The sequence below is a fragment of the Eumetopias jubatus genome, unplaced genomic scaffold, assembly GCF_037043125.1.
Source record: "Eumetopias jubatus isolate StellerSeaLion01/CBP00866 unplaced genomic scaffold, mEumJub1_p1.0 scaffold_5, whole genome shotgun sequence".
Lineage (NCBI taxonomy): Eukaryota > Metazoa > Chordata > Mammalia > Carnivora > Otariidae > Eumetopias > Eumetopias jubatus.
In genome coordinates, this window is record NW_028274811.1 from 132564204 (window position 1) to 132590920 (window position 26717).

Consider the following 26717-nt stretch of genomic DNA (forward strand, 5'->3'; position numbering starts at 1 on the left):
GGCCACCAAATAATTTATCTATAAACCTAATGATAAGCATTTAGTTGCTTCTAGGTTTTGTTTATTAAAAATAATGATGCCAAGGTCTTTAATCCTTATCTCTTTAAATGCATATATGTACACATTTTTGTTGAATATATTTCTAAAAGTTAAATCGCTAGAACTTAGAGTATGCATGTACTCAACTTTAGTATATGTTGCTGAAGAGTTTTCTGAGGTGTTTCTACCAATATAGGCTCTCATCTCCTGTGTATAATATTTCCTGTTATTCTACTTCTTCAACAGCAGTTGTGAGTTTCCATCTTTGGAAATAGTAACCATTTTGATAGGAGCATTTCTCTTTGGCTTTAATTTGCTTAACCTTTATACAAATAAGATGTGCAATTTACCTTATCCTTACTGGTTATTTGAATATGACTGTGAAGTGCTCATATACATCTTTTTTTCCCTCACATTTTCCTTTGGCTGTGTTTTTTTACTGTGATTTGAAGAAGTCCTGTATAAACTTAAAACACTAGAGCCTTGTTGGTTATTTGCACATTGAATATTATCTCTAACACCAGTATATACATTTTCATTCCCCTGATGATTCCTTTAGATTAATAAATATTCTTAATTTAATGTAATCCAATCTGTCAATCTTTTATATTATGATTCAAGGCATTTTGAGCCCTGTTTCACAAAATTTTGACTTATACTAAGTCATAACAATATTTTTCTCTCTTAACTTTTATAGTTTCATTTTCCACATTTAGCTATACAGTATATATTGAATTCATTTTTATATATAGTTTGAGATAGAAGTCAAGTTTAATGTTTTTCTTCATTTATATATCCAATTGATCTCATACCAGTTATTGAAAACTCTATCCGCTCCTGAAAATTTTAATGTTACCTGTCACAAATTCAGTGAACATATATGAAGGAGATAGTTCTAAACCATCTGTTGTTTCATTGTTTTTATCCTTGTGCCTACATGGTGTTGTTAAATTTATATTTGCCTCATAATGATTTTTATTGCTGATCATGTTATTCTTCCAAATTTGTTCTTCCTAAGTGGTTTTCCTATTCTCATGTTTTTTTTTGACATACAGTATTTTATTTATTTATTTATTTATTTATTTATTTATTTATTTATTTATTTAAAATTTTATTTATTTATTTGACAGAGAGAGAGACACAGCGAGAGAGGGAACACAAGCTGGGGGAGTGGGAGAGGGGGAAGCAGGCTTTCTGCTGAGCAGGAAGCCCAATGCGGGGCTCGATCCCAGGACCCTGGGATGATGACCTGAGCCGAAGGCAGACGCTTCACTGACTGAGCCACCCACGCACCCCTACATAGAGTCTTTTAAAATCAGATCACCAATTAACACACATACACACCCACACATAAACACACATCTGCTGGATGGTGATTGCATTTGCTCTGTCTAGTATAAATAGAGCAATAATTAACATACTCAGATTATTGAGTCTTCCAATACATAAGCACAATATATTCCTATTTATACAGTTCTTATATTTCTCTCAACAATTTTTTGTGTGCATGTGTATGTGTGTAGATGTCTTACAGTGCTACACTTATTTAATTTTGTGTATAACATCGTGAATGGTATTATTTATAACATTTTTACTTTCTGTTTACTGCTTTCATGTGGACAAATAATTGGTGTTTGCATATCAGTTTTGCAACATGCTGAATTCTCTCATCAACTGCAAGAGTTTATCCAGAGATTCCTGGGTCTTCTTTTCTAAAGATTTTATTTATTTATTTGTTAGAAAGAGAGAGCACAAGCAGGGGGAGCGGCAGGCAGAGGGAGAGGGAGAAGCAGGCTCCCCATTGAGCAAGGAGTCCAATGCAGGGCTTAATCCCAGGACCCTGGCATCATGGCCTGAGCCGAAGGTAGATGCTTAACTGACTGAGCCACCCAGGAATCCCTTGGGTCTTCCAAATACACAGTTATCTTCCCTGCAAATAATGATAATTTTATTTCTTTATTCATTTCCAATAATTTATATTTCTTATTATTTCTTTATTACATTGGCTAAGTTCTCCAGTACAATTGGGAAGAGAGATGGCTCTGTGGTAATAGAGAGTATGCCAGTCTCACTCTGGAATGAGAATATGGTTCTGACTTTTTGCTGTGCATTTTCAATATCACTGGATACTTCAGTCAGTTTTTTCACATTTTTAAATGTATAAGACTAGGAGGCACTTTAGAATTTATATGGTAGAAAGAAATGTAGGGAATTATTGCCATATAATATGTCTTAATATATAACTTACTCTGAAAAAATATTCCACACCATTATATATATATGTTGATATAGAAAAAAAGTTTAATCAGTACTGTAAAAGGATTTTAATCCTAATCTCTTGAAATTAGAGATTTCTGTGGTAGGGACAAAAAAATTGATTTAGTATTAAGACTTCAAGTTAGCCATCTTTTAAACTTATGGTTGATTTAACTAATGAGAAACATTCTTAAAGAGAATTGGGGATTATGAGAGATATTATTCCTCTGGTGGAAAGATGAATAAAGCTAACAATCTGTTACTGATTATTTCAACTTTAAAAAAAAAATCAATGTAACAACTTAAAACTTGTGCCTGCTTAAAGGAAAAGTATCTTTTAACTGTTTTGTTACCCAGCTGTTTAATATTCCAATTTCTCCAAAGTGGAAACATTTTTATGCAAATGAGTTTTCTATGATTAAATAAAAATATCACATACACACACTTTCTTCCTCTTAATAGTCAAGTTCTACAATCTTCTCAGCGCTTGCTGTTGTTATTGCTGTTAATGTGTTGATTTGAAAATTGTAAACCCACCTTGATTTCTTGGAATAAATGTAAATTGTGTTTTTGAGGGGTAAGTGAGGAGCAAGGCATCCATGAACATTGGGGTTTGCCTGATGGGTGGTGTGACCCAAATTCCTTACAGAGGAGTCTGGGGAGAGAGGAAGGGCCTCGGCACCCAGGGCACCCAGGCGTTTCTCATCCCAGGACTCTCTTGCCTTCCCTGAACCCTGTAGAATTCAAGATTCTGGGAGATGGGCTCCGTCTGGGAAGAGTGACTGCAGCATCTCGGCCTGATTCCTACGGTTCTCTGAGCTGCCCCTGGTCTCTGATGCTCAGCTCATCCCAGCTCACACTCTCCTTGCCCCTCCATCAGGACCACTTGGGAGACAGGCTTCAGTATTTTACCATTAATTGTGATGTTGCTATAGGCTACTTGATAGACGACCCTTTATCTGATTAGGACATTACTCCTTTATTCCTTCTTTACCTAAAGGTTTTCCTTAAATTATGCATGCCTGTTAAACTTTATCAAATAATTTTTCTTCACCTGTTGATATTAGACTGTACACCTTCACCCTCTACTTTGTTGTTGTTAATGTGGTGAATTTAAAACTGGAAATACACCTTGATTTTCTGAATAAATATGAGTTGCTCCTTTTGTAGTATGATTTTTATATATTACTATATTTGAATTGCTGATATTTTTTGAGTACTTTGTTTCAAATTTTAGTTTCTTGGAATACCCTGTCAGTTTTTGATATCAAAGTTATGTCTGTTTCATGTATTAAGTTGGGAAGAGTACCTTATATTTCTGCTCAATTGTGTAAAATCAGTATAATTTATTCTTTTAAAATTTGGAAAAATTTAATGGGAGCTGGATTTTCTTTGAGGGGAAGTTTTCAATCTAAATATAGGACTATGCAGATTTGTTTTTATTGTAGTATAATACCATAATGGAATGTTTGCCATTTTAACTATTTTAAAATGTACAATTCAGTGGCAGTAAGTATATTTTCAATGTTTTATAACCATCTCGACTATTTCATTTAATCACCCCAAAAGGAAACCCTGTAATCCATTAAGCAGTCCCTCCCCATGCAATTCCTCCCTAGCCTCTGTCAGCCACTAATATGTTTTTGTCTCTATGGGTTTGCTTATTATGGATATAAATGGGTTTCACTGTACAATATGTCACCTTTTGTTACTGGCATATACCACTTGACATGTTTTTAAAGATCATCAGTGTTGTAGTATGTATAAGTACATAATTTCTTTTTTAAGCCTGAATGCTATTGGATTATATGGTTAAAAGGCATTTGGTTTATCTATTCATCAATTGATGAATATTTAAGCTCCTCTACCTTTACCTTTTGTGAATAGTGCTTCTATAAATTTTCACGTACACATTTGTGTTTGACTAACTGATTTCAGTTCTTTTGGATATATACATACAGTGAAATTGCTATGACATATGGTAATTCTATGTTAATCTTACTGAGGATTCTCGTCTGAACTGTTTTATTATATTCCCATTAGCAACATGAAAGGGTTCCTATATGTCACATTTTTGCCGGAATTTGTAATTTTCCTTTTTGCTTTTCATTTTTTTATTATAGTTGTCCCAATAGGTGTGAAATGGTACGTAAATGTTGTTTTAATTTGCATTGCCCTAAAAACTAATGACATTAAGGATCTTTCCATGTGCATATTGGCCATTTGTATATCTTCTTGGAGAACTGTTCAGTCCTTTACCATTTTTTTTGTAAATTGTGGTTTGTCTTTTTGCTTTTGAGTTATAAGAATTTGTTTAGATTCTTGGATGTAAAGATTCACATTTTTCATCAGATTTATGTGTGTCTTCATTATCTCCCACTATCTTGTGGGAATTTATCATCGTATTAATATTTTCAAAGATCTAAATTTTGGCTTTGTTGAGATTTAGTGTGCTTTACAAGCTTTAATGTTTTGTATTTTTACTATTACTTAGTTAATATATTTTAGTAATACCCTTGAGATTTTTTCTTTGACCTGGTGGTTGTTTAGAAGTGTAGTGTTTAATTATCCAACAATGGATTTTTAGCTTTATTCTATTTTTATAAGAGGAGATACTTTATGTCTCCTCTTTATATTTTATTTTATGATCAATCCTTAAAGAGTGCTTTTCCATACCTTCAATTTGGGTAAATGTGAGATAATAGAAAAATATATAATGGTCTCTGCCCCCAATTCCTGACACAGAACTCGTAAAATCCTCAGAAATTCTTGGGTGATAAGAGCTCTATGACCATCTTTTATTCTATTGTTTGGTTCTTGACATAGGGCTTCTGAAAATCTTATAATTTCCTGGGTGATAGGAGTGTTTTTGTTCTAGCAAGGCAACTCTGGGTGAGTCCCTGGATGGCTCCTGGAAGAGGACTGGTTGCCAGGAAAAGTCATAATTAGAAGGTTAAAATTTTTAGCCCTGGTTTTCATTCTCTTGGGAAGAGAGAAGGGCTGAAAATGGAGTTAATGATCCATCATTCCCACATGATGAAGCCCTCATACAACTCTAAAAGTAAGGGGTTTGGAGAGTTTCTAGGTGGGGAAACATACCCTTACCCGGAGGGGGATGTGCCCCAACTCCAAAGGGCAGAGGCCCCTATGCTCCGGACCCTCCCCGAACTTGCCCTAGTATCTCTTCATCTGGCTGTTTATTGCATCCTTTATCATATCTTTTAATAAACTGGTAAATGTTGCTGTTTCAACCAGTGTTTCTCTGCCGTTTCTTCATTATTACTCCCTCCAAGTCTTTTTTGGCCCTTTTAGTCCTAATCAACACCCTATAAAATTTGAATACCACAGTTACAATGCATCCCTGTTTATGTATTGTTTATATATACCCATGCTTCATACATAGAGAAAATAAGATTTTTGCCATCAAGAACAAATTTTCACCAAGAACGTATGGTCTAAACAATGAAAGGTTTACAATCTTAAACTTTTTTTTTTGAGGGTAAGTAGGGAGAAGAAATATTTTAGCACTTAGATACATAGATTATTTCCAAAATAGTTTTACCTTCAACCACCTAGTTTTATCAAAATTAATTTTCCCTGTAGTAGGCACTGTCCCCAGCTACAGGCAGTCCTTGCCTTGTACAACTGTGTTGGACCATAAAAATGGCCATTCAAAGCAGTCTTAATAATTGGTGGGGAGGGGTGCCTGGGTGACTTGGTCAGTTAAGCTTCTGACTCATTTTTAGTTTTGTTTTAAGATTTTATTTATTTATTTGAGAGAGAGAGTGAGTGGTGGGGGTTGGTGCAGAAGGAGAGGGAGAAGCAGATTCCCTGCTGAGCAAGCAGCCTGACATGAGGCTCGATCCCAGGACCCTGAGATCATGACCTGAGTTGGAGACAGATGCCTAAGGGACTGAGCCACCTAGATGCCCCAAGTGTCTGACCCTTGATCTCAGCTCAGGTCTTGATCTCAGCGTTGTGAATTCAAGCCCCCCATTGGACTCCTTCCTGGGTATGGAGCCCACTTAAAAAAAAGAGAGAGTATTTAATAATCGATGGGAAAATGATTGTTGTGTGACCTTTAAAAATCTGTCAAAATATTAAAAACTCTCACTGCCAGTTATAAATGTAAAATAAAATGAAAAAATTGTAAAAAGTAAAAAAACAAAAACTGGTAAATGTAACAAATGTTTCCCTGAGTTGTGTGAGCTGCTTTACAAATTAATAGAACTTGAAGAAGGTCTAGTGGGAACCACCAATTTAAACCTAAATTGAACAGATGTTGCAGGCAACCTAGGGACCCACTACTTGCAATTGGCCTCTGAAGTGTGGTGGGGAGCAGTCTTGTGAGACTGAGCCCTTAATCTGTGGGATCCGACTCTATCGGCAAGTAAATAGTATCAGAATTGAGTTAAATTATGGGATACCCAGCTGTATCATGGAAAATTCCTTGGTGTGGGGACAAACCTCAACACATTTGGTGACCAGAATTGAAGTGTTGTGTGTAAAGGTAAAGGAGACACACAGCAGGGAAACACAGTAGGGAAGAACTACTTTTTGTTTGTTTGTTTTGTTTTCTCCTAACTTAGGAAAGGAGAAACCTGAGTTTTTTCAATGGCTATTCAATGTGTCCTTCAATTTAATGTATAATCTGTAGGTGCTGAGTATGCTATAAAATATTATGTAAATTAAAAGATGCTGTCTATATATTGCTATGGACTGAATGCTTGTATTCTTCCCAAATCCATATGTTGAAACTTTAACTCCCAATGTATTTGTATCGAGGTAAACCTTTGGAAGGTCATTAGGTTTAGATGAGGTCATGAGGGTGGTGCCCTCACCATGGATTGGTGACCTTATAGGAAGAAACCAGAAGGCTCTCTTTCTTTTCTTCCTTCCTCCTTCCCTCCCTCCCTTCTTCCTTCCTACTTCATTCCTTCCTTCTTTTTCTGTCTTTCCTTCTTTATCTCTCTCTCTCCCTCTCTACACTAGGTGAGGATACAGGAAGAAGGCAGCCATCTGTAAGAGAGTTCTTAGCAGGAACCAAATCATCAGGCACTTCCCAGCCTATCCAACTATGAAAGATAATTTTTTTTGTATAAGCCACCAGCCTATGCTATTCTGTTCAGGCATCCCAAACCAAGACAAATATTTCATATTCTTAAAGACTTTTTTGATGCTTCTTTTCAGTTAATAAGATCTGCCTATTTGTTATTTTATGATCATTTTAGGCTGTATGAATTTAGAACCGATATTTCCAAGTGTATCCAAATTAATATTTTTAATTGAACCTAAATTGTAAAGGCTATGATTTGCTCCCACTCTCCGATTTCATCATTACTGATCGATTCTCACTCAAACTCTTCATCTTGTTACTACAAGAAAAGTTTGATCAATTGAATTTGCTGTTAACAGGGTAACAGATGCATTCTGTGTGATAAAAGGATATTCTCTAATCTCAGCTTTAAAGAAAGATTTCTTAAATGATGTGATACTATTATATTAAAAACGATCTGCATGTAATAAAGCTATAGAGAAAACATAAATATCTGATATTCATATGAAATACTTTAAAGACTAAAGAAATAGATTAAAAGGCACCTGGTATACTCATTTTATCATTACAACTGAGTAGGACAGCAAAAAGCTGCTATAAATGTGAAGTTTCTCCCTGATTTTTTTTTTATATTATTACCAATGTTTAACTATTTCCATATAATTATCCCATATGGCACTTAGATTTGTACCTATTTTTGATGTAGCATGCGTAACGTTTTACATTAGATAAAAAAAGTATTTTAAAAGAAGAAAGATTTTTCGTTGCTAAATGCTCTGTAGGCACTTTTATTTTATTTTATTATTAATGGCTGAGGTAGCTATATAATTGCACTTGACTTAAAACTCACTTAGTTAAAAAAGATGTGACTATGCTATATATAAAAGGGTTTTGAATACTTGGTCTGCCATCCGTCCATACAACATGGTGGATTAGAAACTATGCTCAAGAGATCTTTACCCTGCCTATAGGCATTCATTCAAGTAGCCACTCAACCAATGTCAGATAGCCTTTCATTCAGGCACACATCCTGGCTAGACGATTCAATTTCCACAAGAGAAGGTCAACTCTATTCCAAGCTTCACTGTCTGTTAGCTCATATAGGTCAATATTTATCTGGCGGCATAGAATTGCTTTATTCCAATTACTTGCCAGGGAATACAATTTCAAATTCCCTTCTGCCCGATATCTATCAAAGGCCCTTCTGAGAGAAGACTATTTGTAGAGCGTTCCTTCAAGGCTGTTCTGTTTATCAGTTTTTGCACATAATCTGAAATCTAGTGTTCAGACATTCACAAAAGTAAGTAATTGCATGATGCCATATTTTTCTGATTCCTCCCCAAATAATCACAGTTATTGAATTATGCATTTGTGTATATCCATTGCCATTAAGATAAACAACCATTCATGTTATTTATAGATAGGATTCAATAAGGGATATTTTCTTGGAAGAAAGTTCTTTCTTGCCTTTTTTTTTTTTTAATTAGGATTGCTTGTATTTCTGAGCAAGTAGATTTGCTTTGATCTTATGCACTCTGTGTATTGCTACACAGACCTGGTTTCTCATTTCTGTCTTGCTGTTAGAAAACTAAGGATTTCACTGAAACTTATCCTTGGCAAGTATATAACCATTTTATATACACATTTTATGTTACCCTATTCTTCAAATCATTTAACATGCTTCTTTGTTTTACTCTTTCTTTTCTCAACGAACTCAAATATATGTTATATACCACCAAACGTTACTTTAAATTATTTCTGGAAGAAAACTGTAACAGAAACAAATTCATAAATAAATAGAATAAGTAAATATTATAACAAATGATATTTCAGTTTTACCTGAAAATGACTCTATAGGTTTATTTTGTGCTAGTAATATTTGTAAAAAATTTTGTTCAAGATTTGAGTCTTGAAAATCTTTTATTATATTAAGACTAAATCATAACAGAAGAAAGTGATTCATAATACTATAAAGCCCTTGTTTCAAAACACATTTGTTTTTTCTTCTCATGATCCAATAATTTGAGATACATTATCTGAGGCAGACAGGAAATTTAACCAGATATATTTTTTGCCAGATTCCATTAAGAAGGAGAGCACTACTCTGAAGATCTCTTTTGTGAATTCACCATTTGGTTTTATAGCTAAATATATCCTGAATAGTAACCACTGGTTGATAATATTTCTATTTTGAAGTTGCTGTAGCATAATTCTTTATATAGACTTTAAATATCCCTTTATTTTAGTTAAGAGATGATAATTTTTTATATTAGCTATTATGTCCTGAGTTTGTCAGTTTGGTGAATGTGATATTTGAAAATCATAAAAGATGGGTAATGATATTCAACATGGATTTTTTAATCATTTCTAAAACTAAGATTATCTAAGAATTTTGCAAAATTCCCATACAACTCTTTTCCAAATCTTATCCACATCTTTGATAGCTATATTTATATTTCACTTTAAATATATATTTTAATTTAAATATATATTAAGAATATGTATATACATGTACATATGTTGTATATGCATATCCATATACATAAATCAATAATACAGAAATATAACTAGTACGGAGTTATAAAATATGTGAAAAAAGACTAGGAACAGTGAGAGAAGCATTTAAATATTAAATGACAAATAGCATTCCCTACCTTCATAATTCTGTCAACAGTGAGACCCAATAACTTCACTACAACTTTATATGTACATATGCTTATATGTATGCTTCCATACATATTATATATAGTATATTTGTATATATACATATATACACACACATATATACACATACACAGATATTCATATGCACATACATACTTCTAAAGTATTTTAAAAATGTATGTTAATTCTATTAATACACCCTCTTCATTTGTATTACAAAATCTTACACTGGATGACCTTTGATTTCAATTTATTAGTATTCGAATCCATAAGATTTATCTAGTGAGGCATGGCATAGCATTGTAACCTTTTAATGGCATAAAATTAAAGACAAAATCATTGAATATTTTAGAATCATTAGTGACTTCTGATTTCTCATACATTATACTTACATTTCATACTTGATTTTCAACAAATGGTTATACACTGTGTATTTTCTGGCATGATTTAAATGATGAAATAAGGCCAATCTGTATAAATTTTTCTCCATTTTTTGTTTGAAAGAACTCTGAGAGAAAAAAAAAAAACACAGTTTAAAACTAGTATCCTTTCCAAGAAGGAATTGGAAAGTCTTTCATTAATCTATGATTATTTTTTTAGAGCATATCTGGTTTTGAAAATCCCTCATCAGATAGATTATTACATGTCAAGCAAAAACAAGAATACTCAAGAAAATGTCTGGTTTGTAAAATATATTTGGGATATTAATTTGGAAATATTATATGAGTATTTTATGAAACTATTCTGGGTCAGCATAATCATTCAGTTACAATGCATGAGGAGAGAACAGAGAAAAAATGCCACCTTCTATGATAAAAAGCATATTTTCAGGTTAAAAATAAACAATGGCTCTGAAAATGTCTTCTCTACAAAGTAGGAAAACCCACTTGGAACTAGACAACACAGTGACCCTTACGGTATTAAACTGCCAATGGTTGCAATACTAAAACTGCAGGAAAATGCACTGTCAAAGTGTAGCCCTTTGCTGATGGCAAGAGCTGATTTAACTACTAAATTCTGCGTTTGGCCACTTTATTTCCAGCTGAGTGAGAGTGAGTTTTAAAATTTACCATCAATTTCTTTCTGTTAAAAAAAATAATAAGGATCTCAACAGCTGGTACGGCTCTGTGAGATCGGGAGAAGGCATACAAATCCTAAAAACATCTCTTTGAAGCAGCAGGGAGAGATGTAGGACTTGCCAACCACGCCTGAGCACCTCAGGTCACTGCCCTACAGAAAAGGAGCCAGTGGTTCTCAGCACCAGAACAGCCTCCTTGATGCCTACTAGTTCTCCATGATGGGCTCTTCAGCTCATTGAGTTAAAAAAAATACAGGTGTACCTCAGACTTTTATTAAGGGAAATATTAACAAAGCAATATTCTAAACATAGAAATCTCAAGAGGATAAAGAAGATATTTTGATGTCATTAACTTATCAATTTATTGATAAATTTATGATAAAAAGGTGATAACTGCCTAGCTATATAAATGGATACAAAAATACATATATAAATAGATTTGTAACAATTCTTGTTCTTGGAGATAAAGAACCAAATAATTACTGAGAAATGAATGATTGAAAAATATCACTTGGTAAGCAAATCCACAGGTTTTATTCCTAAAAGAGACTAAATATTTCTTAGAGTAACTTTGTGGTCTCAGCTGTTTACAAATTTACTTACTCTATACAGGAGTCAGAATGGTTACAAAAATATGCAGCCTATGAGTAAGCACACTTCTCCCTAACATTTGGGGAAACTAGAACAAAAGTACAAATGGAAGCCAATATACATATGCATTAATATTTAAAAGTTATGAATTAAACTTTGTTCAACCTCTAAATATAGCAGCATGAAGAGAGCCAGACATCAGACTCTCGGCCAACACAACTTCTGTTCCTACTCATGGCTCCGTTCTGCACCAGCAGGGGCTTCACACATATGTGATGAACACCCTCAACCTCACGTCCAGTCTCTGTCCAACCCTCTCCAAGGAGCTGCTCCTTGTCAGCCCCTTGGGTCTAATGATGCAAACACTGTTTGGAAAATGTGTATCTCACAAGATGGACTCAGGGTAAAGTGTGCACAGGCCCTGAAAATGGACTTGAGATCATTTGGGAAGGAAATCCCTAGTTCTGGGTACTTGGAAAGTGGATAAAAAGGCATATGTGAGCCATGGATAGTCATATCCCCTCCGTTCTGTGGATTTCTCGCCTTGAACGGAAGAGATGACCCCAACAGTGCTCTTTAAAGAGCAAGACCCAGGACACACGTGCTTGGGTCTAAGGTTGATATTGGAAATAAGGCAAAGGAAAAAATATAACTGAACAAATCAGGAAAAACAGCATAAACAGAAATAAAGAGTAGAAAACATGATGAAGCCAGAGGTGATATTAGTGAAAAACTTAGAAATTTGGGATTAAAGTTCTAGAAAGGAAGGAAAATGTAAGATGTATATTATGCATTGTTCGTAGATATAATTTTTTTATATAAAATGGGACAACGGAATAATAGGAGTAGGGATTTTTTTTCTCTTGGTTCCTCATAAATGAGATGCGATGAAACATGGTGAACAATATTTGTAACAACAGTCTTACAGTGAGTACTACAATTATATTCACATTTTTTCTAATTAATACCTTTCAGATTTGCTCATCTATGGCAAAAAAATCGGAATAATGCAATTCAGATTCAAAGACTTCTGGTTACATTTTTTTCTCTAATTCTCCCTTACAAATCAGCCATTACCTGCTGCATGCAGCACAGTGAGACTCTACTAGAGTTCAGTGAACCCCACGGGCCCAGGGGAATTGTGGTGGTAAGGATCAGATCTAAGCCCAAAATTCTTTTATATTTGTGCTTTGCCCTAACTCTGCTGTTTATGTAGGCATAGCCCCAACAGTTCCTCCACACATAAATAATAAGCTTCTTTCTAAACATTTTTTGCCACTGACATCCATAATGATTTTGGGGAACTAAAGAAGACTCTTCAGAAAAATTAGCTATATGAAAATAAATATTATTTGAAGGTCTTAATTATACCTAATATTTTTTCCCTGCTAGGGACAGAAATATTTTTAAAATATATTTAATGCAATTTTTTGGTTCTTTTAGACCATAAAATCCAGTTGAAACAGCAATATTGGTGCTGTTGAAACTGAACACAAATGCTCCTAATATAGAATAGTGATTACACTCAGACACAGAACAGTTACTGTTACTGTTAGTAACTGTCCAACACTGGACAACTTGTGGCCCTCTCCATTCTTAAACATTAATATCTGTAACAAAGGGATTTAAAATGATATCTACTTTATAGGGTTGTATTACTTAGAATAGTTCCAGGCATGCATTAAGCAGTACATGAATAATGACTTCATATTTTAGTATTGTCTAATGACAAAGCAGTAGTGAGCAATGATAAAAGCAACAGTATTACAGTAATAAAAAAAATGAACCTTATGAAATTTAGAAATGAAACCAGGATTATAAAGAACGACAACAAAATCTGTTTTGATATAGTTCTAAAACTATGCAGGCATTTCTCCAGTATAAGCAATTTAGATATGAACATTCAGTATTATGAGTCCATCCCAACAATTTATTGTGCTGTTTTAGTTATAAAGACTGATTTTGCCCTATGTGTTGTAACATTGGGTTGAATAGTGGTCCCAAACAGTATATCCGAGTCCTAACCCCCGCTACCTGTATATGTGACTTTATTTGGAAATAAGGTATTTGCAGATGTAATTAAGCTAAAGATCTTTAGATCCTAAGTCCAATGATAGTGTACTTATAAAATACAGAAAAAGACACAAGGACACACAAGAGGAAAGTCATGTTAAGACAGAGGCAGAGATTGGAGTGATGTGTCTATAAGCCACCAGATTTTTGGCAGTCACCAAAAGCTAGGAGCAAGGCATGGAACGGATTCTCCCTCAGAGCCTCTGGAAAGAACCAACACTACTAACACCTTGAATTCAGACTTTTGGCCACCAGAACCATGAGAAAATAAATTTCGGTTGTTTTAAGCCATCAAGTTTGTCATAATCTGTTATGGTAGCCCTAAGAAACTAAGAGAGCTCTCTTCTATATTTGCTATTTTGATGTCTCTTTTCATCTTAAAATTTCAATCCTGTGTATGTAATTGTCAACTATTTACTTACATTAATAACTCTTTACAAAATTGCCTTTTTAAGGGTGAAGTCAGTGTCTCTGAGGCACTTTGATCAAATTATAGTAACCGAGTGCTAAAAACTTTTCACTCTACAAAATGATGGTCTTCTTTCCTGAATTGTTTCTTAAGAAGCATATCATCTGTCATGATTTCTATCACAAAATAGTATCTATCACGACTCTTGTCATGAAATGAATTAGCTGGATGCGGACCTTTATTTGGTGGAAGCATACAGAAATAGGTATTTTTCTTAATCAGTGTCAGAATATCCTAAGGAGGAGAAATGCTGATGCTGTCTTCTTATTTCCCTACAGTCAGTCTCTTTGACTCTAATTAGGTGAAAACACACACAATTAACCACTTTAGTTGGTTTCATGGGGGAAAAGAATTACAAAGGAAATTCAAATTCTGCTAATTTTCATCAAGTCATTCCTCAGGTGAACTTCTAAGAGACTCGTGATTACAATTATTTTATAAATGAAAACTCAACAATAAACTGTTTTTAAGAAGGCTTTTGTTTCAATCTCATCTTCAACTATGATCCTGTTAGAATAAATAGTATAATATGGATTTCCCACAGAAACATGTAATGGATTAGCTTTTGAGTAACTAGTATTATTTTGGCTTTTCGTTTGGCTTTTTGTGTTTTTGTTTTGTTGTTGTTGTTTTTGGCAGAGGATACATATCTAAGAACTTCACATTTGTATCATTTCCCTTAAAAATAAATTACACAATTCAGTGCTAAATCACTAGAAATACTCACTTAGTTATGAAAATCATCATAATGAAGTATGTGTATTCTAAAGGATTTCTTTTTTGCCAAGTTTTCTTAAAGCAAACTATGCTTGCATTTATTTCTTAACTTGTTCTATTTGCCCACTGAAAGATGCACAAGGTATGGTTTATTAATGACTGTTGCATACAATTATTTGTACATACTGGGATGGTTCACACAAAGTATGCGTTACTGGAAGTATGTGCATTTTATAATCCAATATCCTTCTTTTCCCTATAATAAGTAAAATAAGTTGATAATATGCATACCCAGAAATATCATATACACATTAGGACATATATCAATAACTCTCTCAGAAAATAAAGCTATATTGTATAGCAAATTATCAATATAGCACCTCTGCTCGACTTCTTCCTTTTCATTTTTTTCTTACCTGCTTTGGGGCATGTGTCATGGGGGAGATATTTTGGAATTTCAACTAAGTAGATCATGAAATGAGATTCTATCAATAGTCCCAATCTATTTTATCCTATATGATAAAAGTGATTCTCAGCTTAAATGGAGAACAATGCTTACATATGACCAGTACTGAGAATCTCAGCCACCTTAAGCATAGACAGAATGGTATGAATAGAATAAAATATCTTTAGTTAATTTGCCCTTTTTGAAAGCTAGAAGAAATCTGACCCAAATTTAGTAGAGACAAGTTTCCAAGACATCAGTTCAAATAGAAGTCTTCAACTCATTGTAGTCCTATTCACACTTTTAAAAGGCTGTGGGGATAACAGCAAACCACAGGCAGTATGCTTTCACACAGTTGGCAGGGAAAGGTCTGAAAGAACACATGCTGTCCCCATCTCGCCCACTAGATTTCTGCTGCAGCTTGGTGTAAGTTCTCTGGTCATTCAGCATTGATTTCACTCTGAGTTTTGTCACAGAGAAGCCAATCAGGAGTGATTGTTAAATTGTCTCACTTCTAAAACAGACAGTGAGCCTGAAATAAGTCCAATGTCCACTCAATCTTTCACCTTGAAAGTGTGGAAAGAAAGGGTCAAAAGAAATAGCAAATCTTTTTAGTCGATTGGAGCACATAGCCACATTTGAAATATCTGAAACCTTTGAGATTAGTTTATTAGGAAAAAAAAAGATTAGCTTAAAATATTTTTAGAGTGGTCTCAATCCAACCATTACTGTGTTTCTTCTCGCTCATACTATGTAGTTAGGTTATATGATAATGCCAGGCTACACTAAAAAAAAAAAAACAACAAAACTTGTATATGTGTAAATTACTGATCTTCTATTCCTAGATAACAATCAATTTATCTTAAACAATTTACTTATGTCATGCCAAGGTAATTCCAGATTGTATCTGATAAAAGTTTATTTATTTCATGTATGCATTTTTACATATAATCATTATTTTGACTTTTTAATAAGTCAAGAAAAGTATGAACAATTTTGTCGATATTTATTTCAGGGTCAGATTACATCTGGACCCCATAAAAATAAATGTAAAGGTGATTTCTTTCTTACATGGTACGGAAGTTACTTGAGAAGTTGTGGCTATTTCAATAAATAATTTGTGTGGTGTTTGTTAAGCAGGCTTTGTCACGATTATGGAAGAAGATGCCAAGATTCTCTTCCCATTGACACCTTGCTGACATCTTTTAAAGACAGAATCATCCCGGGAACCTAGGATACCTAAGCTATAGACTGACTGTTTGTGCACACAAATAATCACCACCCCTCCCCTTCCCCCCAAATTTATATGTTCGATCCTAATTCCAAATGTGGTGCTATCTGGATGTTTGGTCTTTGTGATTAGGTTATAAGGATGGATGCCTCATGAATGAGATCCATGCCCTTATAAAAGATAAGCTGAGAAAGCTTCCTTGCCCCTCTACCATGTGAAGATACAGTGAAAAGAACCAGGATACAGGCCCTCACCATATACCAAATTCTACCTGTGCCTTGACCTTGGACTTCCCAGACCCAGAACTGTGAAAAATAAATTTCTGTTGTTTGTAAGTCACTCAGTCTATAATATTCCTTTAAGGCAGCCCAAACATGTTAAGACAATATCATACTCCTTCCACTATGGTTCCACACCCTTAGACTCTAGTGCCATATACGTTCTCCAGAGCTGGGGCAATGTAAATTGGCAAAATCTTGTATTTTCTTTCCCTGTGTGTACCAATTCTTCACCAATTACACTTTGTACTTTACCTGTGTGTCCAGCTGAGACTTCAGTCTGATGATAGATCTAAGAACAATGAGAGATGGTAGGAGTCGGTTCTCAGAAGCATCAGCAGTTCTTTGCAGGGCAGTGATCTCAGGGCACCTATTACAGATTCTTCAGAAAAGGGAAGATCAGTGTCCTCAGAAAGAGAGAAGACTGCTCTATTGACAAAGAAAGTTTTGGGGGTTCTAGGGTCTCAAGGTTTGGATTCATTAGAATCTTCCCCGATGGCCCCTTATATATGTATAACAGAACAGGAAGATGTAAGGGGAGAGAGAAGAAATGTTCAGACCCACATTGGCGTAGCTAGGAAAGTATGATAAGACAGGACAATGAAGAGATTCAAGGAGGAGAGAGTTGAGAAGTTGTGGCAACAATGTTCCACTGCTGCATAAGGGCTACTACCACAAGAACTCCCTGCCCAGGGTCCATTCTGCTCCATTTTAAAGCTCCCCAGTACGCCCACCTTCCTCATTACCCCAGTCACTCTCCTCTGAATGCCTTCCAATTCTCTGTGACCTTCCTAAATCATGCCACACAGAAGTAGATGTAGCTCTATGTCACTGTATGTGATGATATAAATTAAACAAGGAGAAAAAGATTATTAGTGGTGAGATCAAGAGCAAGACACAAACTTGCTGAGATGCAGTTCACTCATCTGTAAAGAGTGTTAATAATTTCTAACAGTATATTGAAGATTATTTCAGGAAATACATGTAAAATTCAATCTTTTAAAAATACAAACATCAAAATATAAACTACTGCTATTATTATGCTAAAAGGAATAGAAATTATCTTTGTGTAGCCACAGCACATTGATGACTCATATTTAGCACAATGTTTACTAAAACCAGTCTGTCTTTCTTAGTCTTCAGTTAACTCACAGCTTAATGTCTTTGGTACTTTCAAAGTTGTTTCTTTAAAGAATTTCAGACACTAAAGTATTTTCTATGTGACTGGTAATAAGATTTGGTATCATCATAATCATGTTATGTAGATTACTGACAAAAACCAATCTCAATGTGCTATGGTGAGCACTGAGAATTGTGTAAGACTGTTGAATCACAGACCTGTACCTCTGAAACAAATAATACATTATATGTCAAAAAAAAAAAAAAAGAATATAGCAGGAAGGGAAAAATGAAGGGGGGGAGAATCGGAGGGGGAGATGAACCATGAGAGACTCTGGACTCTGAGAAACAAACAGAGTCCTAGAGGGGATGGAGTGGGGAGATGGGTTAGCCTGGCGATGGGTATTAAAGAGGGCATGTACTGCATGGAGCACTGGGTGTTATAACCAAACAATGAATCATGGAACACTACATCAAAAACTGATGATATAATGTATGGTGATTAACATAACATGATAAAATAAAAACAATTCAAAAACAAAACAAAAAACAACAGAAAAAACAGTCTCAATCTTGTAGAAACCACTCCCCCATATTAACATCAATGCCTCATCCCTACTAGTAGTGTAAAATCCAGCAGGTATAATTATATTTGACTTTTCTATCATTCAACTAAATATCTGCATTGTTTGTTCAAGGAAGTAAGATAATTTACAAAACATATTTAGGAAAATACATTATATGCAGATAATTTTTACCGACTCATTTGGTAATTTTTTTTTTTTTTGTATTGGAAAAAGGAAAGGGTGGAGTGTTTATTTGACTGTAAAATGTATTTCAATGTGGAATTAAGAATTATTTGCATAAAGTTGCAATGCTTTGATAATTGATTTCTTGTTGAAAAGAAACATAAGAAAAAGACAAGAAATTATTCTAAGTACTAAGGTTATTTGTAAAGTATGTAAGAAGATGACAAAAGAACATATAAAGGAGTTAAGAAGTGGATTTTTTTAGGGAAATAAAAAGAAGCAAAACTTACATTCTATTTACTTTCAAGTTATACAAAGTAGCAAGCTGAAAATATTTTGAAGAATGGGAAATAACTATGTGTTTGTGTGTATGTATGTGTATATGTTTGTGTGTGTGTGTGTGTTTGAAATTAGTTATTTTTTTTATAATAAAGAATTGTGGGATTTTTTTTAAATAATAAAAAGTTTCTTTCTGCTGCTTGTAAATACTTCCTTTCCATGTAAGCCTTATCTTGGTTTAAATTTGCCCATATATCAATCCTAGGTTTATCCCTTGTCTGTCTTAATTTATCATAATTGATGGATACTGAAGACTTTAGGAGGAAATTATTTAACTGTGATTGACTGGCAACATTTAACTTTATTGAAAAGAAACAGCAGGAGGAAAATGGAGGAAACAGTAAATGTGCTCATTTGTAAGAAAAAGACTTCAGACACAGTTTGGCTCCTTGTGCTGAATAAAGGCTTATGGAGATTAAGTTGACATAATTAATTAAATAGAAATTTTACATCCTTTCTTGTAAAATGGAATTAGAAATGAAGATCTTCTTTGAAATTTAATAAGACATGAATGTGTTCAGAGACTCCATAATGAAATACACACAAATGGAATAAAATCAGCAAGATAATCATTTTAAAGTCATTTCAGAAATATTTACTTCTGAGACATATTACCTTTGAAAGACTTAATCTATAGAGTAGACATTACATATTATGTACTTCATATATATAAGTATAGTCAGAGAAGATCTCATAACCTTTCACTAATAAGAACCTTCAGGTTCAAAGAAATGAAATCATAGCATTAGCAAATGGCTGGTCTGCCAGTTCACCCAGCTCTTCACACTTTAGATCCTGTTTTATTGTTGTTGTTTTTCTCCAACATTTCTTTTCCATTATGCTCCTTTTGCTCTCCTCAAAATATAAGACAAGTGCTGATTCTTCTGATAACAACTTATGAACAGGCTATTGAAAATGTAGGGGAGGAAAAATAATTTTCCCTCTACCCTTCTAGGTTTTTGGCTGAAACCCACTGCCCCTTGTAGTAAAAGATCAACAGGAGAAAAACAAACAGAATTTTAATAATATGTATACCCTCTATATACATGGAAAAATACACAGGAAAACCAAGTAACTCCCCAAAGTGGCCCAAGCTGCCATCTTAAATACCATCTTTAGCTAAAGACAGAAAAAGATGTTGGGGTGGGAAGTCAGTTATAGGAGGTTACCAGAAAAAGCAAAAGGGTAAAGGAAAAAGGCGTAAGGTTGTTATGCAGATTTAAATCCATATTTAAATTGTTGCCCTCTCCACTGAGACGAGTTTCTAGAGATTTAGTCATCCTTCTCTCCTGGTTAGAGACACCCTTACAAACAGGATTTCCTGTAGAAATGTAAATGTCTCCCACTAAAGGGAAACTTTTACTTGGTTTTCAGAGCTTCTCCTTGTCTGCTATTTCTTAACAATAACCAGCTCAAGATAATCTTTATGCAAAAAAAAAAAAAAAGACATATTTTGGGGTGGCAAATTCTGCTTCCCTTCGAAAGTAATGAGCCAACAGTTAAATCCCTGATAAAAAAAAAATACTTATATAAGAATTGAAATAAAGATACCTTTTCACAACCTTGTTGGTAGATAAACAAAATTTGGGAGAAAAAGGCAGATTGCATGTATTTATATTTTATGTCTGTTTGAATAGCTAATTTAAATTAGTTTGGAGATATCCCCATTCCCAACCCTTTAAAATAACAGTTATAGCAATTTCTATCAAAATTCACTTAAAATATCAGATATTGAAGGGAAGCTAATATTGTCTGAATGTGGTTGTTGATAATGTTAAAAAAGAAACAGGCCCAAAATGGAGTCTCTTATTAACAAAGCCCCACTGAGACTTAATACCTAACCTAATTGGAGTTTTAGTCTCTCCCGGGAGTGGAATTTTTTATTTTATTTTATTTTATTTTATTTTATTTTAAATATTTTATTTATTTATTTGACAGAGAAAAACACAGTGAGAGAGGGAACACAAGCAGGGGGAGTGGGAGAGGGAGAAGCAGGCTTCCCGCTGAGCAGGGAGCCCCCTGAGCCTTGATCCCAGGACGCTGGGACCATGATCTGAGCCAAAGACAGACGCTTAACCAACTGAGCCACCCAGGCGCCCCCCAAGAGTGGAATTTTAAAGCAGTGGAACGTCCTGATCAGTACATTCACACAAATTGACAGTCTTTTAGAATCTCCAGAAGTAAAAAAGAGAGTTTTATTTGAGCCCACATTAGGACACCTGCCTGGAAAACATGCTCTTCACGGGGAAGAAAGTGTTCCAGAGCATGAACAGTTTTACAGGGTTATATAGTTTTCTACATCTTGGGAAAGCTCAAAAGATTATAGATTAGCATATAGGCAGGAATCACAAATTTCATAGTGAAGAAATGCAGGGAGTAGGAGCATTGAATCGATATCTCAAGGACAAGATGGTTTTCCTTTAGGCACTCATTCACAAAGCAGATGTACAATACATGCATGGCAAGCCATAAACTAAGCTTTTGGCTTGAACGAAGTTCATATAGGCATGTTGACTCAGAAATCTAAAATGTTTTCCCTTGTATACGAGGCCTTTGGAGAATTTTTATCTCATCAAGCATTAGTGAGAGAATCTACAGGTAAGATCCCCTGCCTTTCCCTCTAAGAGAAAATGTGACCTTGCCTGAAACAATCCTTTCTTTTCTTTTGCTAGTAACTTCCTTTCTTGCCAAGTTTCTGTCTATAAAAGCCTTTCATTCTGTACAGCTCCTCCAAAAACCTTTCTATTTGTTTGGAGGGATGATGGGATGCTGCCCAATTATCTGTTGAATAAAGCCAATGAGATCTTTAAATTTACTCAGTTGAATTTTTTTAACTCTGAGTTCATTAATTACAATATGTATGTTTATAAAATTGCAAAGAAAAAAATCTTAAAAGTTTTCATTACTTACTAGCTAGATCATAAGTTACAAATCTTGATTATAGTGAGAAGCTGAAGACCCAGAGAAAACACAATAGGCAAAGGGGGAAGGACCAACATGAAGATTGTTTGAATACATCATTTAATCATTTCCTTATCTTCAAATATACAGTCTCTTTGTTCTTTCATATTTTAATTTTCTAAATCTCTTCTTAGGTTTGAAGCCCTTGTTGATTATCACCCTTAAATTTTTCCTTAATTAGTCTTTTTTCCAGACAGCTCATTCATTCCAGTATTTCTGCAAACAATGCCAATGTTAATCTCCTGTAAGTAGGAAAAAATGCAACCATGTTGTAGGGATACCGTTAGCCCACAGAGTTCATAATACATTTAATACGGTTACATAGAAGTTATGAATACAATCGCACACCAGCATGGCAGGGTTATGTATTGGTATATATGATGAAAAGAATTACACAAATACCAGTGTTAGCATCAAATAAGGAAATAAATTAAGAGTAGAAGGTTTTAGGACTGAACACACTGACAGTTTTGCATTCATGAGCAATCCTGGTTTGCTTTCCCAGTATCATCACTCACCAGAGTCTGTAAATGTGGCATTTTGATGAAGGTTGTCTTTATGTGATTGGTTGCTTTCATTTCTTAATGTTTGAAACAGTCTAAGAAACAAAATAATATATCAAGCGGTGCAAGGGAAAATGAATTCAGGAATTTTATGCATAGTATTTTGAATGATGAAGGCAAACTTACAAAAAACAAAATTATGCTGGCTAATATATAGTCAGCTAATAAGAAAGAAATAATTCCCCAAATCAAAGTGATATTTAAAGACATAAAGTAATATTAATATATGCATCTTTTGGTCAATGAATGTTAGTTTTTATTACCTTGTCTCCTAAAAGAGAATCTTATTCACCAAGGCATATGTTTTTTCTCCATGCAGTACACACTTAGCAAAATCTTTGGCAAACAAAAAATGTTAAATATTATCAGACCTTGAATAATTTTTGAAGTAGCCATTTGTAACAATTGTGTGCACATGTTTAGTAATGTTTGCTATCTGAACTGAGTTACATAATCTGGTTTTTAGTATAAATCAAATGGATAACACTGTTATTTTAATGCGTCTTTCTTGAAATAGTCTCAGAATTATTCTTCCAAATTTGTAATTTTGATGAAGGTGTATAAAAACTTCTGATTGTCAAAATCTTACTGTAATTTTAAGATCAAAAAAGATCTTGAATGTCATGTGGTAGCACTATTTTCTAGATGATGAAATTAGTGAGTAGCAAAAAAATAGGTGACTCTCTTACTATCCCATAGTTTGTAGTATAAATATCTGTTCAAAATAAGGAGGGAAATCTACTTTGTCAGCTATCAAGACAAAATGAGAAAGAAGTTGTCGTCTCTTGAAAGTCTTATTTGCACAAACAGATCCTTATTCTCTTTGTAGGCCCAAAGAGTGTTGAAATTTTGCAAATTGAAAAATGCACGATCCTTGCCTCATCCTCAGGTAAAAAGTGATTAATTTGTAACTTATTGGCTAAAATTTATTAAATTTACCATAAAATGGATAAAATTAAATGAACGGTAATTTTAGTATGCTTTGAAATCATTTGGATTTCTTACATTGAAGAGTGTCAGTCAGGCCATTGTATTTGGAAAGCTCCAAGTGTACAGATGATGTCTGTCTTTGTTTATAGATGTTATATTGATTGCCTTTAAATTTTTCCAGTTTTCATTGAAGAATATCCATTTCATAATTATATGTGAAATTTTAACCTAATTGTGTATTTCATAATATGTAAGGCACACCTATAAAATATCTGAAAAACAAAATGGAAATTTTTAAGTGTGCAAACAGAAAATTCAATCCATGTCTTTTACTCTTACATACATCTACCAACAAACTACAGAGTAGAATGGTGGTTGTCAGGAGCTGAGAGAAGGGGGTACTGGGGAGATGCTGGTGGAAGGGTACAAACTTCAAGTTATAAGATGAGTAAATTCTAGGGATCTGATTGCAACATGGTAATTACAGTTAATGAAACTTGATTGTGTACTTGAAATTTGCCCAGAGAGTAAACCTTAAGTCTTCTCACCACATGCATGCGCATGCACACACACACGCAGTCACTATGTGAAGAGATGAATGTGTTAACTAACTTAATTGTAAGTCACCATTTCACAATGAACACTTACATTAAATCATAACATTGTATACCTTAAAGTAAAACATTATGTTGTACAACAGTATGTACAATACATATATATGTAATTTTAATTTGTCAATCATACTTCAGTAGAGCTGGAGAAAAAAGTAAAACACACACAAAACTTTTCTGAGAAAATCAAGTACAATAACATGTGTAAAGAGTTGGTTTAGCAATGCAAACATCTGTTATGTTAGCTAAGAAACTCATCATAATTTAACCAAATCCTTAGCAAACCTCACCTATGGTCCTATATCACTCGGGTCTCTTTAATACCTGCCCTATTCATTGTGTACAATTAGCCAAGGAGGAAAGACATGTGAAGCACGTGTCTTAGGAAAGGATCACAAGCCCTAATTTTCTCTAATTTCTGAACCCTAGAATCAAGGCAGAACATTTTAAAGGTGTGTGAGTTTTCTCTTGGCAAACACTGGTGGCCAATGACTACAAAAAGGTGACACAAGCGATCACATTTGACTGCAGTTTGCACCATGATTGTTTAACTGAGGAAATCAAGGGAATATTCATTGCACCCACAAGCATGACATGCACCAGAGCAGTCCTACCAAGCTGAGTTTTTTTTCTTGTAGTGGCCAGGCCTTCTGAAAGGGAAATTTACTTCTTACTGGTTGATACTTTAAAAAGGAGTTGACTGCATTTTTATATGACTTTCTTAAAAATTCTGAATTTGGTTGCTACTGGTGTGACTGACTTTTTCATTAAAAAAGAAAATGGTAAGGCTATACATCATAGCATTTTTTTAGCCATATGTTGATATCTGCCAAACAAAATCAAACAACAGCAAACAAACACAAAACCTCTAAGTTACTTTTTAGCCAATCTAAATTAAAACAAATTTGAAGTGGATTTAATTATATTTTTTGCCCAAATGAAATATGCAAAAACATACTCCAGTAAATGCTTTATGGGCGTTTAAAATATATGTATATGTTTTATATCTAGTCCCACACCTTTAAACACAAACACATCTGTGTGTGTTTGTAATTTGTACTTTCCCAACATTTATTCAGATTATTTCTTTTCCAAAAGATTTCCTAAAGTTTGACTTGAGCTTGGTTTGTAAGTAATCGTTCCAGAAAAAAACACTTATTTATATCCTTCTTGATAGAAAGTACACTATGTAAAGTAACTAAACTAAGCATTTGATAGAAACAACTGTAGAGGGAGTGAGTGAGAGAGAATGTTAGAGAGTTATTTCCATAGTAAGAGCTACGGAAAAATTTGAAACCCTAATGGTTTAAATCAATAGAGTGATATTAATCTCTATGGCCCGCGGATTGGCTTCCAATTAACTGTGTTAGGCTGACCTCCAGTCTCTGGCCTTCAGTTTCAGGCTGCAGACTCAGTTCCAGTTTACTTTTGGGACCAGCAACAGTAGCAGGTACTGCAGGCCTGCACCATGGTCTCCACATCTCATTCTGAGGCCCAGGCTGAGACATGTATGCCCTTCTTATGGCAGGTCACTGGAATATAATACAGCAAGTGCAACGCTGCAGATGTATTTTATATTTCTCTTATTATTTACTGTAGTTTCAAGGGTATATATTCCAGTTTAACTTTTCCGAGTAAGAAATTTGGATTCCTGGGTCCGTTAGAAAATAATATATTCTTTTGTTTCTTCTTATACTTTTCTAACATTTTAGCTGTGAGGGTGACTTTTCAAGATTTAATATGAGAAGGCAAGATGCAACCTTTTTTTTCCCCCTGTGAAATGAGGATAATGTTTAAGAGAGAAACCTTGCCTAAACTATGCTTTTTTATTGAATACTTTTAAGCCAAGCTAAAATAACAAACACTCTCTAAGTGAGAGTTTGTTATTCACCAGTAGATGTACAACAAATTTCGCAAAATAACAAACATGGAGGATGTCTATTTAGAATGTAATTAATTTGACTTTACAGAATTGGAGAAACGTCTCAATTCCAAGTTTGTGTAAGGTACACACACACACACACACAAACATACATATTTAAGATTTAACTGGAGAAAGAATTACTTACACTTGACAGTTTTTGACACTTATTTGAGTCTTCGAGAATATTTTGCTGTTGTGAGAGGTTCTTACCAGAGAATGCCCCAATCTCTTCCTTCTCTTACCTTACCTGAGCAGTGCCCTTATTAACTGATCTTTACTGACCACATCCTTTCAAATCAAATTGTAAGAGGACATTTACACAACTGTGCTTAGCAACTTTAATGCAGTTTTGCCACTTCCTTAATAAGAATGTTCATGTAATATCTAAGTTACTTAATATCTAAGTATTAAGCTCTCTTTAGTTTGAAATAAGAAAGTATTTTACTTCTCTATAAGAACCAATTAAATTTAGCAAATATAAAGTACAAAAGTCTCAGTGAAGCACATGTCTTGGGAAAGGACCACAAGACTATATTATACTTTATGGTTTATAAGCTTGGCTGCCAATAAGAATCACTTGGGAAGTTTGTTAATAATGCAGATTCCCAAGATGCAGCCCAGAAT